At 39.2% G+C, this 15,850-nt stretch overlaps 1 protein-coding gene across 1 annotated transcript in view; it reads right to left on the reverse strand.

The window, feature by feature from the left end:
* The window catches only part of ANO4 (anoctamin 4), a 227,783-nt gene that overhangs the window by 190,586 nt on the left and 21,347 nt on the right, over positions 1-15,850 (reverse strand). The gene's annotated exons all lie outside the window — the stretch shown is intronic.

Genomic DNA, 15,850 nt, shown 5'->3' on the forward strand with positions numbered 1-15,850 from the left:
ATGCACAGCAATGAAGACCCAACACAGCCAAAAATAAAAATTAAATTAATTAAAAAAAATTAAGACACACAAAAAAAGTAAAGACATCTCCCTTTGGCTTCATATTTTTTCACTGCTTCAATAACCCCTTGAATGGCAGGTATATTATCTCCTAAGAGAAACGGATGTCAGATGTAAAACATGTTTGACCAAACAGTGTCTTCATTAGGCAAGATGGACAACGTGAAGCAAAGTATCTTCACAATGTAAATATAACTTGTCTTCCATGATAACAGGAGGTGTTGTGTTTGTTTAGCTTTCCTTCATATAGTTGTTTAGTATAAGGTTCTTTAAGACTTCTAAGGACTCATTTTGTGTTGGAGATGATCTATATTTAAAAAATTTTTGTTTTTATTTAAATGCCATACAACTTGCTAAGTGAACCCATAAGTGTGCTACTTGCATAGTTCAGTAAGAACTGTGATTTTATTTCTCCTTTGTTACTTCTTAAGGCCTAACAGAGAAAAGCTGATGCAGTAATAAAGCATGCAGTTAGGTTTTTTGCCTTTCTTCTTCCTCTAATCATGAATTGAAATTATGAATTGAGCCACTCAGGAACTCTCCCAAAAGACTCTTGATGCTAATATGTCAACAGATAAAGTACTGTATATGGAGTGATAAATACAGAATACCACACTCAAATGCACACACTGTTGCAGTACCCCAGATAGCAAAGTTCAACACTAGTGGATGGGAAAATATAATGCCAGGTATGGGTCCCTTCATTATTTTCTTATTGAAGTACAGTTGATTTACAATGTTTCAGTTGTACAGGAAGAATGTACATTCATATATATATTCTTTTTCAGATTCTTTTCCATTATAGGTTATTACAAGATATTGAATATAGTTCCCTATGTTATACAGTAGGTCCTTGTTGTTTATCTATTTTTATATATAGTAGTGTATACCTGTTAATCTCAAATTCACAATTTATCCTTGCCCCTCTTTCGCCTTTGGTGACCATAAGTTTGTTTTCTATGTCTGTGAGTCTATTTCTGTTTTGTAAATATGTTCAGTTGTATCATATTTTAGATTCCACATATAAGTTAAATATGATATTTGGCTTTCTGTCTCTGACTTCACTTAGTATCATAATCTCTAGGTCCATCCATGTTGCTGCAAATGGCATTATTTCATTCTTTTTTATGGCTGAGTAATATTCCATTGTATATATGTATCACATCTTCTTTATCCATTCATCTGTCAATAGACATTTAGGTTGCTTCCATGTCTTGGCTATTGTAAATAGTGCTGCTATGAACATCGGGGTGCATGTATCTTTTTGAATTAGAGTTTTCTCCGGATGTATGCCCAGGATTGGCACTGCAGAGTCATTTTTAGTTTTTTAAGGAAAATTCCATTCTATTCTCCATAGTGGCTGCACCAATTTACATTCCCACCAACAGTGTAGGAGGGTTCCCTTTTCTCCACACCTTCTCCAGCATTTATTATTTGTAGACTTTTTGATGATGGCCATTCTGACTGGTGTGAGGTGATACCTCATTATAGCTTTGATTTGCGTTTCTCTAATAATTAGTGATGTTGAGCATCTTTTCATGTACCTGTTGGCCATCTGTATGTCTTCTTTGGAGTAATGTCTATTTAGGTATTCTGCCCATTTTTTGATTGGGTTGTTGGGTTTTGTTTTGTTTTGTTTTTTGATACTGAGCTATATAAGTTGTTTGTGTATTTTGGAAATTAAGCCCTTGTCAGTCGCATTGTTTGCAAATATTTTCTCTCATAGGTTGTCTTCTTGTTTTGTTAATGGTTTCCTTTGCTGTGCAAAAGCTTTTAAGTTAAATTAGGTCCCAGTTGTTTATTTTTGCTTTTGAGGCCCCTTCTTTACTGACTCAAATTATATGTCAGCATTGAAGTTCACTTTTTTCTTTGATGCTTTAAAAACAGCTAAGGATTTTTAACCTATCAGAAGCTGCTGACCAGTATAATTTATAGGAGTTTGAGTTCTATTTATCCAAGCATACAAAAGAGTATTCATTCTTTCATCTAAAAAAATTTTAGAGGTGTGCACACTATGTGTCAGGCACCGAGCTGTGCAGTGACTGTACCTTGGTGAATAAAAGTGATGTGTCTTCCTGCCCTTCTGGTAACAACAAAGCAAATAATCAAAGAAATGTGAAGTGTGCTGAGTGCTATAAAGAACAGAGTCTAGATATAGAGAGAATATAGATATAGAGAGAATAATGATAATGTACTTAGACGGGATGACCAGGATCTAAAGCTGTATCCAAGTGTGTGATTTTGGGCAATTCATTTAACTGCAAGTTTTTCATTTGTAAAATAAAACAGGCATGGAAATAAAATGAACATTTATTGCTTACTGTGATAGGCTGAATCTGGACCCCAAAGGTGACCTAATCCCTGGAACGTGTGAATGTGTTACCTTATATGGGAAAAGGAACTTCATAGATTTGATTAAGTCAAGGATCTTAAAATGGGGAGATTATCCAGGATTATATGAGTAGGCCAATATAATTACAGGAGAGGCAGGAAGGTCAGAATGAGAGAGGGAGAGACACTGGAAGATGCTATGCTGATGGCTTTGAAAATAGAGGACAAGGTCACAAGTCAAGGAATCTAGAAGACAGAAAAGGCAAGAAAGCAGATTCTCCCCTAGAGCCTCTAGAAGGAACACAGTCTTGCTGACACCTTGAGGATGTCTGACCTTCAGAACTGTAAGATTATAAATCTGTGCTGTTTTAAGTTACTAAGTTTGTGGTAATTTGTTACAGCAGCAAGACGTAACTAATACACTTACTAGAGGTTTTTAGGCTCTGAGCCTACAAAGGAAAAACATCATAATCTTTTCATACAATCAAGGTTTAGGAGCATCTACACTGGGCCAGGCACTGTGCCAGGTGATCAAGAAGAAGCACTAACACTTTTGAGGAAGTACAGTATGCTGTGGGAGATGTCAAAGACAACTTCCCTGACCACCCTATGTAAAGAAGCTGCTCCTCACTCAATTACTCTCCATCTCTTCCTCTCACTGCTCATTTCCTTCACAGCATGTATCGTAGACTGTAATTATTTATTCATTTGTTTATTTGTATGCTGGCTGTCTACCCTATTAGAATATAAGTTCCATAAGGGCAGGGACCCTGTCTGTCTTGACTTGTGTACAGAGGTCCAGGCATGGAGTAAGCCCTCAACACATATTTGTTGAATAACAGAATGACCTCGAAGTGGTCGCTATCTAATGATGTGTAAGAGTCCTATTTTCTCCACTGTTCTATGCCTCTGGGACCTTGCATATACGTTTCTCCAAACACAATTCTTATTCACAAGCCAGGAGCTCCAGAGTTTCAAGTAGATACCGGTTAAATTTTCAAAGAGATAGTGATGACTTTCTAAGTAGATATTGGTTATATTTGAACAATGGGGTAAAAATATTCTTTTAACAACATTGGAAGACCTGCTTACTATTTTCCAAATTCTACTGCTTAGCGGTGTGAATTTGTGTTCCCAACTTTTCACTGGTGGGACAGGTACAGAAAACTTCTTTAAGGGTTGCTGAGTATTATGTGAGATTATGTACACATTAGCAGGGTGGCTGACATATGGCAGATGCATAAGAAATGTTGGTTTCTTGATTTTAGACTCTGGGACCTTAAGTTAGCATTTTAGCATCATCAAAACAAAAAGGCAGAGGAAGCATTTACAAGTTGGAATGGTTATTCAGAGGGATGGATTGGGATGAGATGAGAGATAAAGGGGGAAGCTAAAGAGGACACTGAGATTTTTGTCTTGGTGACTGGATCTCACTGGGGAGAAACTCTTGAATATCCATTCATCCATCCATGAGAATTGCCCCTATGCTTTTGCCAAAGATAGAAAATTACCATGTCATCTTCCACCAGTATCACTTTCTGGTGTTGTCACAATCTGTTCAAGAAAGCCTTTGACATCTATGGTCCTCAACTGGCCCTAAACTGTCATCCTGAAGGCATCTGGTATGGTCTGGAGACATTTTTTATCTCAAGGGGTGGTGCTAGTCATATCAAGTGGGAAGAAGCCAGGGAAGCTGCTAAATATCCTACAATGCACAGAATAGCCTTTACAGCATAGAGTTCTCCAGCCCAAAATGTCAATAGTGCTGAGGTTGAGAAATTCTGCTCTACATTAAAGGCCCAACTATTTGATTCTAGAGGGACCAGCTATCTTAGGAAATGGGAGAGAAGCCCTTTGCTATCCTTATTGCTGCCCAAAAGAATTACTGTCTGGAAGTTATTATGGGACTGATGCTACCTGATTTCCACTCAAGGGAAATTAGTATGTCAGGCAATCTGATTTTTGGAGAATGAGTGGTATGAAGGCATCATTATTACCTGCCAGTCTCTCAAGAGCTTCAGCCTAGATGAGAAATGCTGAAGCATCAGAAAATGGTCAACTGATGCATTAAACTTTTACTGAGCTCTGCCCACCAGAGCAACAGTCAGCTCTACCCACCACAGGTCCCTCCCATCAGGAAACGTGCACAAGCCTCTTAGATAGACTCATCCACCAGAGGGCAGACAGCAGAAGCAAGAAGAAGTACAAACCTGCAGCCTGTGGAACAAGAACCACATTCACAGAGAGAGAGACAAGATGAAAAGGCAGAGGGCTATGTACCAGATGAAGGAACAAGATAAACCCCAAACAAACAACTAAATGAAGGCAAGATAGGCAACCTTCCAGAAAAAGAATTCAGAATAATGATGGTGAAGATGATCCAGGACCTCGGAAAAAGAATGGAGGCGAAGACTGAGAAGATGCAAGAAATGTTTAACAAAGACCTAGAACAATTAAAGAACAAACAAACAGAAATGAACAATACAATAACTGAAATGAAAACTACACTAGAAGGAATCAATAGCAGAATAACTGAGGGAGAAGAATTGATAAGTGACCTGGAAGACAGAATGGTGGAATTAACTACTGCGGAACAGAATAAAGAAAAAAGAATGAAAAGAAATGAAGACAGCCTAAGATACCTCTGGGACAACATTAAACGCAACAACATTCACATTATAGGGGTGCCAGAAGGAGGAGAGAGAGAAAGGAAAGAGAGAGAGAGAAAATATTTGAAGAGATTATAGTCGAAAACTTCCCTAACATGGGAAAGGAAATAGCCACCCAATCCAGAAAGCACAAAGAGTCCCAGGCAGGATAAACCCAAGGAGAAACACGCTGAGACACATAGTAATCAAACTGACAAAAATTAGAGACAAAGAAAAATTACTGAAAACAACAAGGGAAAAATGACAAATAACATACAAGGGAACTCCCATAAGGTTAACAGCTGATTTCTCAGCAGAAACTCTACAAGCCAGAAGGGGGTGGCATGATATACTTAAAGTGATGAAAGGGAAGAACCTACAACCAAGATTTCTCTACCCAGCAAGGATCTCATTCAGATTCGATGGAGAAATCAAAATCTTTACAAACAAGCAAAAGCTAAGAGAATTCAGCACCACCAAACCAGCTCTACAACAAATGCTAAAGGAACTTCTCTAAGTGGGAAACACAAGAGAAGAAAAGGACCTACAAAAACAAACCCAAAACAATTAAGAAAATGGTAATAGGAATATACATATCGATAATTACCTCAAACATGAATAGATTAAATGCTCCAACCAAAAGACACAGGCTTGCTGAATGGATACAAAAACAAGGCCCATATATATGCTGTCTACAAGAGACCCACTTCAGACGTAGGGACACATACAGACTGAAAATGAGGTGATGGAAAAAGGTATTCCATGCAAATGGAAATCAAAAGAAGGCTGAAGTAGCAATACTCATATCAGATAAAATGGACTTTAAAGTATGTTACAAGAGCCAAGGAAGGACACTTCATAATGATCAAGGGATCAATCCAAGAAGAAGATATAACAATTATAAATATATATGCACCCAACATAGGAGCACCTCAATACATAAGGCAACTGCTAACAGCTATAAAAGAAGAAATCAACAGTAACACAGTAATAGTGGGGGACTTTAACACCTCACTTACACCAATGGACAGATCATCCAAAATGAAAATAAATAAGGAAACAGAAGCTTTAAAGGACACAATACACCAGATAGATTTAATTGATAATTATAGGACATTCTATCCAAAAACAGCAGATTACACTTTCTTCTCAAGTGCACATGGAACACTCTCCAGGATAGATCACATCTTGGGTCACACATCAAGCCTCAGTAAATTTAAGAAAATTGAAATCATATCAAGCATCTTTTCGGACCACAATGCTATGAGACTAGAAATGAATTACAGGGAAAAAAATGTAAAAAACACAAACATATGGAGGCTAAACAATACATTACTAAATAACCAAGAGATCAAGAGGAAATCAAAAAATACTTAGAGACAAATGACAATGAAAACATGATGATCCAAAACCTATGGGATGCAGCAAAAGCGTTCTAAGAGGGAAGTTTATAGCTATACAAGCCTACCTCAAGAAACAAGAAAAATCTCAAATAAACAATCTAACCTTACACCTAAAGGAACTAGAGGAAGAACAACAAAGAAAACCCAAAGTTAGCAGAAGGAAAGAAATCATAAATATCAGAGCAGAAATAAATGAAATAGAAACAAAGAAAACAATAGGAAAGATCAATAAAACTACAAGCTGGTTCTTTGAGAAGATAAACAAAATTGATAAACCATTAGCCAGACTCATCAAGAAAAAGAGGGAGAGGACTCAAGTCAATAAAATAAGAAATGAAAAAGGAGAAGTTACAACAGACACCACAGAAATACAAAGCATCCTAAGAGACTACTACAAGTAACTCTATGTTAATAAAATGGACAACCTGGAAGAAATGGACAAATTCTTAGAAAGGTATAAGCTTCCAAGACTGAACCAGGAAGAAATAGAAAATATGAACAGACCAATCACAAGTAATGAAATTGAAACTCATTAAAAATCTTCCAACAAACAAAAGTCCAGGACCAGATGGCTTCACAGGTGAATTCTATCAAACATTTAGAGAAGAGCTAACATCCATCCTTCTCAAACTCTTCCAAAAAACTGCAGAGGAAGGAACACTCCCAAACTCATTCTATGAGGCCACCATCACTCTGATACCAAAACCAGACAAAGATACTGCAAAAAAAAGGATATTACAGACCAATATCACTGATGAATATAGATCAAAAATCCTCAACAAAATACTAGCAGACAGAATCCAACAACACATTAAAAGGATAATACACCATGATCATCCCTGGGATTTATCCCAGGGATGCAAGGATTCTTCAATATATGCAAATCAATCAATGTGATACACCATATTAATAAATTGAAGAATAAAAACCATATGATCATCTCAATAGATGCAGAAAAAGCTTTTGACAAAATTCAACACCGATTTATGATAAAAAGTCTCCAGAAAGTGGGCATAGAGGGAACCTATGTCAACATAATAAAGGCCATATATGACAAACCCACAGCAAACATCATTCTCAATGGTGAAACACTGAAAGCATTTCCTCTAAGGTCAGGAACAAGACAAGGATGTCCACTCTCACCACTATTCTTCAACACAGTTTTGGAAGTCCTAGCCACAGCAATCAGAGAAGAAAAAGAAATAAAAGGAATACAAATTGGAAAAGAAGAAGTAAAACTGTCACTGTTTGCCGATGACATAATACTATACATAGAGAACCCTAAAGATGCCACCAGAAAACTACTAGAGCTAATCAGTGAATTTGGTAAAGTTGCAGGATACAAAATTAAGGCACAGAAATCTCTTGCATTCCTATACACTAATGATGAAAAATCTGAAAGAGGAATTAAGGAAACACTCCCATTTACCACTGCAACAAAAAGAATAAAATACCTAGGAATAAACTTACCTAGGGAGACAAAAGACCTGTATGCAGAAAACTATAAGACACTGATGAAAGAAATTAAAGATGATACCAACAGATGAAGAGATATACCATGTTGTTGGACTGGAAGAATCAATACTGTGAAAATGACTATACTACCCAAAGCAAAATACAGATTCAATGCAATCCCTATCAAATTACCAATGGCAGTTTTTATGGAACTAGAACAAAAAATCTTAAAATTTGTATGGAAACACAAAAGACCCCAAATAGCCAGAGCTGTCTTGAGGGAAAAAAGACGGAGCTGGAGGAATCAGACTCGCTGACTTCAGACTATACTACAAAGCTACAGTAATCAAGACAATATGGTACTGGCACAAAAAAAGAAACATACATCAATGGAACAAGATAGAAAGCCCAGAGATAAACTCACGCACCTATGGTCAACTAATCTATGACAAAGGAGGCAAGGATATACATTGGAGAAAAGACAGTCTCTTCAATAAGTGGTGCTCGGAAAAGTGGAGAGCTACATGTAAAAGAATTAAATTAGAACACTCCCTAACACCATACACAAAAAGAAACTCAAAATGGATTAGAGTCCTAAACGTAACACCGGACACTATAAAACTCTTAGAGGAAAACATAGGAAGAACACTCTTTGACATAAATCACAGCAAGATTTTTTTTGATCCACCTCCTACAGTAATGGAAATAAAAACAAAAATAAACAAATGGGACCTCATGAAACTGCAAAGCTTTTGCACAGCAAAGGAAACCATAAACAAGACAAAAAGACAACCCTCAGAATGGGAGAAAATATTTGCAAATGAATCAATGGACAAAGGATTAATCTCCAAAATATATAAATAGCTCATGCAGCTCAATATTAAAGAAACAAACAACCCAATCCAAAAATGGGCAGAATGGGGCTTCCCTGGTGGCGCAGTGGTTGAGAGTCCGCCTGCCGATGCAGGGGACACGGGTTCGTGCCCCGGTCTGGGAAGATCCCACATGCCGTGGAGCGGCTGGGCCCGTGAGCCATGGCGGCTGAGCCTGCGCGTCCGGAGCCTGTGCTCCGCAACGGGAGAGGCCACAACAGTGAGAGGCCCGCGTACCGCAAAACAAAAACAAAAACAAAAACAAAAACAAAAATGGGCAGAAAACCTAAATAGATATTTCTCCAAAGAAGACATACAGATGGCCAGGAAGCATATGAGAAGCTGCTCAACATCACTATTAGAGAAATGCAAACCAAAACTACAATGAGGTATCACCTCACACCAGTTAGAATGGGCATCATCAGAAAATCTACAAACAACAAATGCTGGAGAGGGTGTGGAGAAAAGGGAACCCTCTTGCACTGTTGGTGGGAATGTAAATTGATACAGTCACTATGGAGAACAGTATGGAGGTTCCTTAAAAAACTAAAAATAGAATTACCATATGACTCAGCAATCCCATTACTGGGCATATACCCAGAGAAAACCATAATTCAAAAAGACACATGCACCCCAATGTTCATTGCAGCACTATTTACAATAGCCAGGTCATGGAAGCAACCTAAATGCCCATCGACAGACGAATGGATAAAGAAGATGTGGTACATATATACAATGGAATATTACTCAGCCATAAAAAGGAATGAAATTGGGTCATTTGTTGAGATGTGGATGGATCTAGAGACTGTCATACAGAGTGAAGTAAGTCAGAAAGAGAAAAACAAATATCGTATGTTAACACGTATATGTGGAGCCTAGAAAAATGGTACAGATGAACCGGTTTGCAGGGCATAAATAGAGACACAGATGTAGAGAACAAACGTATGGACACCAAGGGGGGAAAGCGGCGGGGAGGTGGGGGTGGTGGTGTGATGAATTGGGCGATTGGGATTGACATGTATACACTGATGTGTATAAAATTGATGACTAATAAGAACCTGCTGTATAAAAAAAGAAATAAAATAAAATTTAAAAATTAAAAAAAAAAAGAAAAAAGAGGGCTTCCCTGGTGGCACAGTGGTTGAGAGTCCGCCTGCCGATGCAGGGGACACAGGTTCGTGCCCCGGTCCAGGAAGATCCCACATGCCATGGAGCGGCTGGGCCCGTGAGCCATGGCCGCTGAGCCTGCGCGTCTGGAGCCTGTGCTCCGCAACGGGAGAGGCCACAGCAGTGAGAGGCCCGCGTACCGCAAAACCAAAACAAAACTAAACTAAACTAAAAAAAGAAAAAAGAAAATGCTGAGCTGAACATGTGGTCAGTAAGACGACTCTAGAACATGTAAACACTCCACAGAATAAACATGTGCCCTTTGTCAGTATTTCACCATTGTCACTGATAGATCCACTTTAACTACAAGGTAAGGTTTAAGAACAAAGTACAACCTCCTTTGATGCAAACTTTCATTCTCTTCTTTAAGAAAACCCCCAACTCTGAAGTTCACCTATTTTTAGAAATCTATTTAACAAGTAGTTACTGAGTACCTACCCTGGGCAGACACTGTGCTGGGCTAAAAGCTGGGGCTTAAGTACTGGACATGACAGGCAGGACCCCTGACCTCACAGAGCTCATGGTCCAGCCAAGGTGGGAGCAGGGCCTCTCCCTCTCTGGCACAGACGTGACAAACATCCTCTTCAACCGAACAAGGTCACTTGTTAATGGATCCCATTACCTCCCTCATACTTCTTTTCTCGAATAAAAAAATGTTTGATAATTATCTGCCTGGTAGAATTCTGCAATTAGGCTCATTAAATAAGAGAGTCCAATGTTCAGAGAAGTCAATTAAGAATGGCAAGAGAGAGAAAGAGAGAGGATTTAAAAATTCCATGCAGACCAGGTATGGACCTGCGTTGTATTCAGACTCAGGAAGGGCTGTGTGAACAGAACTTGGCAGTTAACATGGGTCCCAGTAGGTGGGTACCATGCATTTGGGAAAGCAAGGGAGATCCCCAAATGATTCTCTTTTGCAAAAAGCAGGCACTCAGCCTAAAGAGACCCAGGAACCAAACAGCAGGGAATCACATTTAACAACCGAACAAGGGTCAAGAAACTCAAATTGCCTGGGAGACCAAAAATCAGCTACAGCCTCTGAGTAAAGCCACAAACTCAGCATAGAAAAGAGATTTCTGAGTGCTGGCTTGTGACTCTCCCAGAATGGAGGCAGAACAGAGAAGGCAGAAGACCAGGAAGCAGGAGATGCTGACACTCTTCCTGTGTGGGAAGGCAAATTTGCCGCCGGAGTACTGAATCTACTCCTCAAATATCTGCAATTATTTCAATTATTCCTTCAGTGAAAATCATTTGGGATGTTAGCGATTATTCGATTCTCTTGGGAAAAGAGACTGCAAATATACCGCAAGGGCTCAAACAAACAAGTGAACTGATTATCTTCTGTCACTTGTTCATTAAACCAACATTTAGTTTAGGTGCGGGAGGTATAAACATGACCAAGACATGAGTGGGAAGCCTCGTACTTCCAGACAAGAGGATTAAATTGAGGAATCAGTGCTATAAAGGCAACAAAAAAACAAATCGCAAATGTTTAGACTGTTTTAGAAACAGTCTAAAAGAGTAAGAAATAAATTCCAAAAAATCAAATAGTTCGACTCCCTGCTCTTTTTAAAAAATAACCCCACCTTGGCATTATAGTTCAGGAGTACTTTAATCTCAGTATTTTCGGATGCAGAGAAAATAAAGTGAAATTATAGGTCACTGAAGAAGACATGAAAGGGCTGTGCAGTATAATCCAAGTATCTATATTTGTTCTCTAGCGTGCCAGTTCATTATACTATTTTTATCCCGAGTTCCAAATTATTACATCTGATGGGCAGAATTCTGAAGGTATTACATATTGACCTCAAAGCCTCATTAGAAAAAGAAAAAAAAAAGAAAAAAGATTGTTCATGTCTCAATTTAAACACTTACCTGGCTGTTTTATAACCAGTTCATCTTTACATTTAGGGTTCCTTTCAGGTGAAGGCCCAAGGGAGCTCCAAATTTGACACAAGGGCTAGCAAAGAAGAGGTGCTCAATGCCCATTTTAAAATAAAAGCTAGTTTAAGATTATATCAATTGCCATTTTCTTCTTATTCTAATTATCTCAGTGCCATTGCTTGAAAGAATCTGTTTTTCTCTTGGATTCAGAGTTAAATAGGAAGAAAGTGGGAAAGGACGACAATTTATTCAGAGCCAACCAGGTGTGAAGGATGGTGAGGCTTGTTTTCTCCTTTCATCCTCAGAACACCTTATGAGACAGGCAGTAGGAGAAAGAAGCCAGGTTCAGAGGTGCTAAGTATGGTCACACAGCTCATAAGTGACAGAGATGAATCTGAACCCAGGTCTGACTCCCAAATCCAGGCTATTTCTAGCTGACTCCTTGGTTTTGTGGAAAGCATTCTACTGTTCTTAAATCATGTTTGGCTTTCAAGAACAGGAAGTCATTTAACCAGCAAACAATTGTCACAGATTTAACATTTATCTGAATGAAGCTAGACTTTACATCTGTAGCCCGACAAGTCTGACACTTTTACAAATTCAACAAATAGATCAGATTAAATGTTTTTTAAAAATTCAGGAAAACACACAGCCTCAGCATAGCTTTGAGAACCTTCGGCTGGGATTTTAAAAACCAAACACTGCTTAGCATTTATATGGCACTAGCAAGACTAGGACCCTCTAGAAGTTCACTAGTCTTCAAATGGATCTGATAACGTCCCTAAGGCAGAGATTGCCTGGTGGACCAAGAAGAAGAAAAAGCAAGCCTAATTTAGAAAACTCAAAATAAATCATTGGAAAGGACATAAATCCTTCCTTAGATGGCTTTATTCCTTTCTAATAGGTCAGTCATTTTCAAAGTGTGTTCCTGGGAACCCCAGGATTCTTTTGAGGAACTTCAGGGGCCATGGAGGCCAAAAAGGAAACTGCGCAAAGTCCTATACCTTTTACCCCTACCTACTCCAAGCAGCTCAGTTATCTGTCTTACACAGATATTATATGTGATAATATAATATATAATTATATTCTAATTATATAATATTTATATTACATAATATCAATATTATTGATATTATATATAAAAATATATGGTGGGGGGAAAGACTTTTAAAAAGTTTGGAGACCTCTGCTACTGTGTTATGGCAACAATTAAATAGGTATGTTAACATTTCCCCAAAGAAAAACTGGGATAAGCAAGCTGGGGTTCTAATGGTTACAGATCTGAGAGCAGGCACTTTTTTTCTGCCGTGGAAAGTTAACTTGAAATGCTTTAAGATTCAAAATGTGCCTTTAAAAAAACGTCATGAGTTTTTAAAAAATGTGTGGTTGGGAAGGATGCTGTTTATAAAATTACTGAGCATACACGACGGCATGGGGTACCCACAATACACTCTGCAACGGGGCCAAGATCCTTAACTTGTTCCCAAGACAGCATGTTTCTTAAGAAGAGCTTCTCTTGCAATTGCTCCATTCTAAAGAAAAGACAGACACCTTGGTCACTTCTGTAACAAGGCAGCTAATGATGGCACCTCTTACAGCACTGGGAACGATATTTAGAGAAGGACTGTATACCTGATGCAAACTTTGCTCAATAGCCTCGGTTCCCTTTTCACAACTAGAAACAAGATCAGTGATGTTGTGCATTAAAAATCCTAAAAGTCTACTGACCACAATTGTCCCTTCTCTGGAAAGAGTGTGAGCTTTGGATTTAGACAAACCTGAGTTCAAACACTAGTCCTCCCACTTACTATTAAATTGGGTTCTTTAACTTGTTCAAGCTTTAATTTCTTTACCTTTTAAGTGGGGATAATACAACGTACCAGAGAGGATTGTTGAGAGAAATGAAGACAAGGTGGCCGCCAACATGTCCACAGCTCTTACCATGTGCCAGGCACTAAGGGCTTTGCATAGATTGTCTATAACTACCTCCCTTTTACAGATGTGGAAATTAAGGCAAAGAGAGTTTAAGACTAAATAAAATAATACAGGTAAATAGTCAACCACAGAGTTGCCAGACAAGCTGTTCAACTGATGTCAGTTCCTCCCTCTCCCCCATCTTCCCCTTTGAAACAGCATAGCCATGTGGATTAAAAATACAATGGGAAATCAGGGCTCAAGACACTGGATTCAAAATGACTCACTGGATGTCACTGAGAAATGACTAAGTCTCATCACCCACAGAAGCAAGAGCACCACCAATGTGGGAACAGCTATATGATTGCTTAGGGGCATATGCAGGCACAAAGGGTCAGACTATAGTGTAACAATCATCCAATAATCCTTCCAACCTCCCAGTTCTCCTTCCAAATACTTTGCTATTTGCTCTCTTTCGTTTCCTAGTCCATTAGAACCTAATGGACTATATCACAATAAAGTCTGTCAGGGTATGAATGCCACTCAGTAGTGCCCAGAGTCTATACAGTTGGCCCTCTATATCCACAGGTTTCCCATCAGAGGATACAACCAACCCATCTGCAGCAGACAGTTTCATTTCAGTCATTGCTGACATTCCCACTCCTCTACCTCACATATCCAGAACTGCACAAAAGTTCTAGAGGTTCTGCAAACTACTCTGGTCTCCCAGCTGTTCCACTGGCTACTGCTGAGCTGCCCCCTTTGTGAGTCTACAGTGGAATTCACTCACTCATGCATTAACAAAAAATACTGAGCAGCTACTATACTCCATACTCTACTCAAGGAACTGGGTATACAACAAAGAAACAGGAAGATGAGACTGCTGCCTTCCCAGAGCCTCCAAAGTTCCCTGAATGCTGAAGGATCTGTTCCTTCCTCAGGCTGCAGAATCTCAGCCATGGCTGGCAGTTCAGGTGGCCCAGGCACAGTCCCCCAAGGCACACAACACAGCCACTCCCTCTCTTCCCACCCACCTACAAGAAGCCATGCTACCACTGCAGGACACTCCAAGGAAGCTTGTCTTAGGACATTCCTCCTGTCTATTTCTCTCTCTCTCTCTCTCTTCTCCTATCTAAGCATCAGGCACTCAGGAGCTCAGACTTTCAGAGAACTAAAGGCAGGAACTTTAGGCAACACAAAACTCTGCAGAGGACTTCCCTGGTGGCGCAGTGGTTAAGAATCCGCCTGCCAATGCAGGGGACACGGGTTCAAGCCCTGGTCCGGGAAAATCCAACATGCCGTGGAGCAACTAAGCCCGTGACCCACAACTACTGAGCCTGAGCTCTAAAGCCCGCAAGCCACAACTACCGAGTGCACATGCCACAACTACTGAAGCCCACATGCCTAGAGCCTGCACTCCGCAACAAGAGAAGCCACCACAGTGAGAAGCCCGGGAACCACAATGAAAAATAGCCTGCGCACAGCAAGAGGACCCAATGCAGCCAAAAACAAGCAAATAAATAAACTTATTTTTTAAAAAAATAACTCTGCTGAAACAAAGGCGTTGAAGAGACCTAGCTGCTAACTTGGGATGAGAATAGAAAGGGAGGGGAAAAAAACATGAAGGAAAAAATACACACACACCCAAACACAAGTATCCCCTTACATTAGACTGCCACATATAAAGGCTTTTCTCCTAGAAAGCAAGTGGGTTGCTTTCATTTTGAACAATAAGACAAAGTTTTTCCTGAATCTAACTGTGCACCAAAACGTCCACCACTGCTTTAAAGTGTTATGCCTAGTACAGTACCTGGCATAGGACAGGTGAGATGGATACATGAATGGATGGATAAAATAACTCTTTCCTTCCTCTAAGCCATACATCTGATATGGGGGAAGTTGAAAAACAACTTATGGATGGTTAACCATTCTGAGGCATCTTCTTTTGAACAGATGAAGCTATACTTAGGGCATAAGCAATATAGGAAAAAATGTAAGTGTATTTTACAACGTAGAAGCATGGTAGAGGAATTCTTGCATCAAGATGTAACAACATAAGAATCAAATTGTAAAAATCTAAAGTAGTTCATTTTTTCCTAATCATTTTTATCTCACT

This window comes from Mesoplodon densirostris, chromosome 11, assembly GCF_025265405.1.
Source record: "Mesoplodon densirostris isolate mMesDen1 chromosome 11, mMesDen1 primary haplotype, whole genome shotgun sequence".
Taxonomy (NCBI): Eukaryota; Metazoa; Chordata; class Mammalia; order Artiodactyla; family Ziphiidae; genus Mesoplodon; species Mesoplodon densirostris.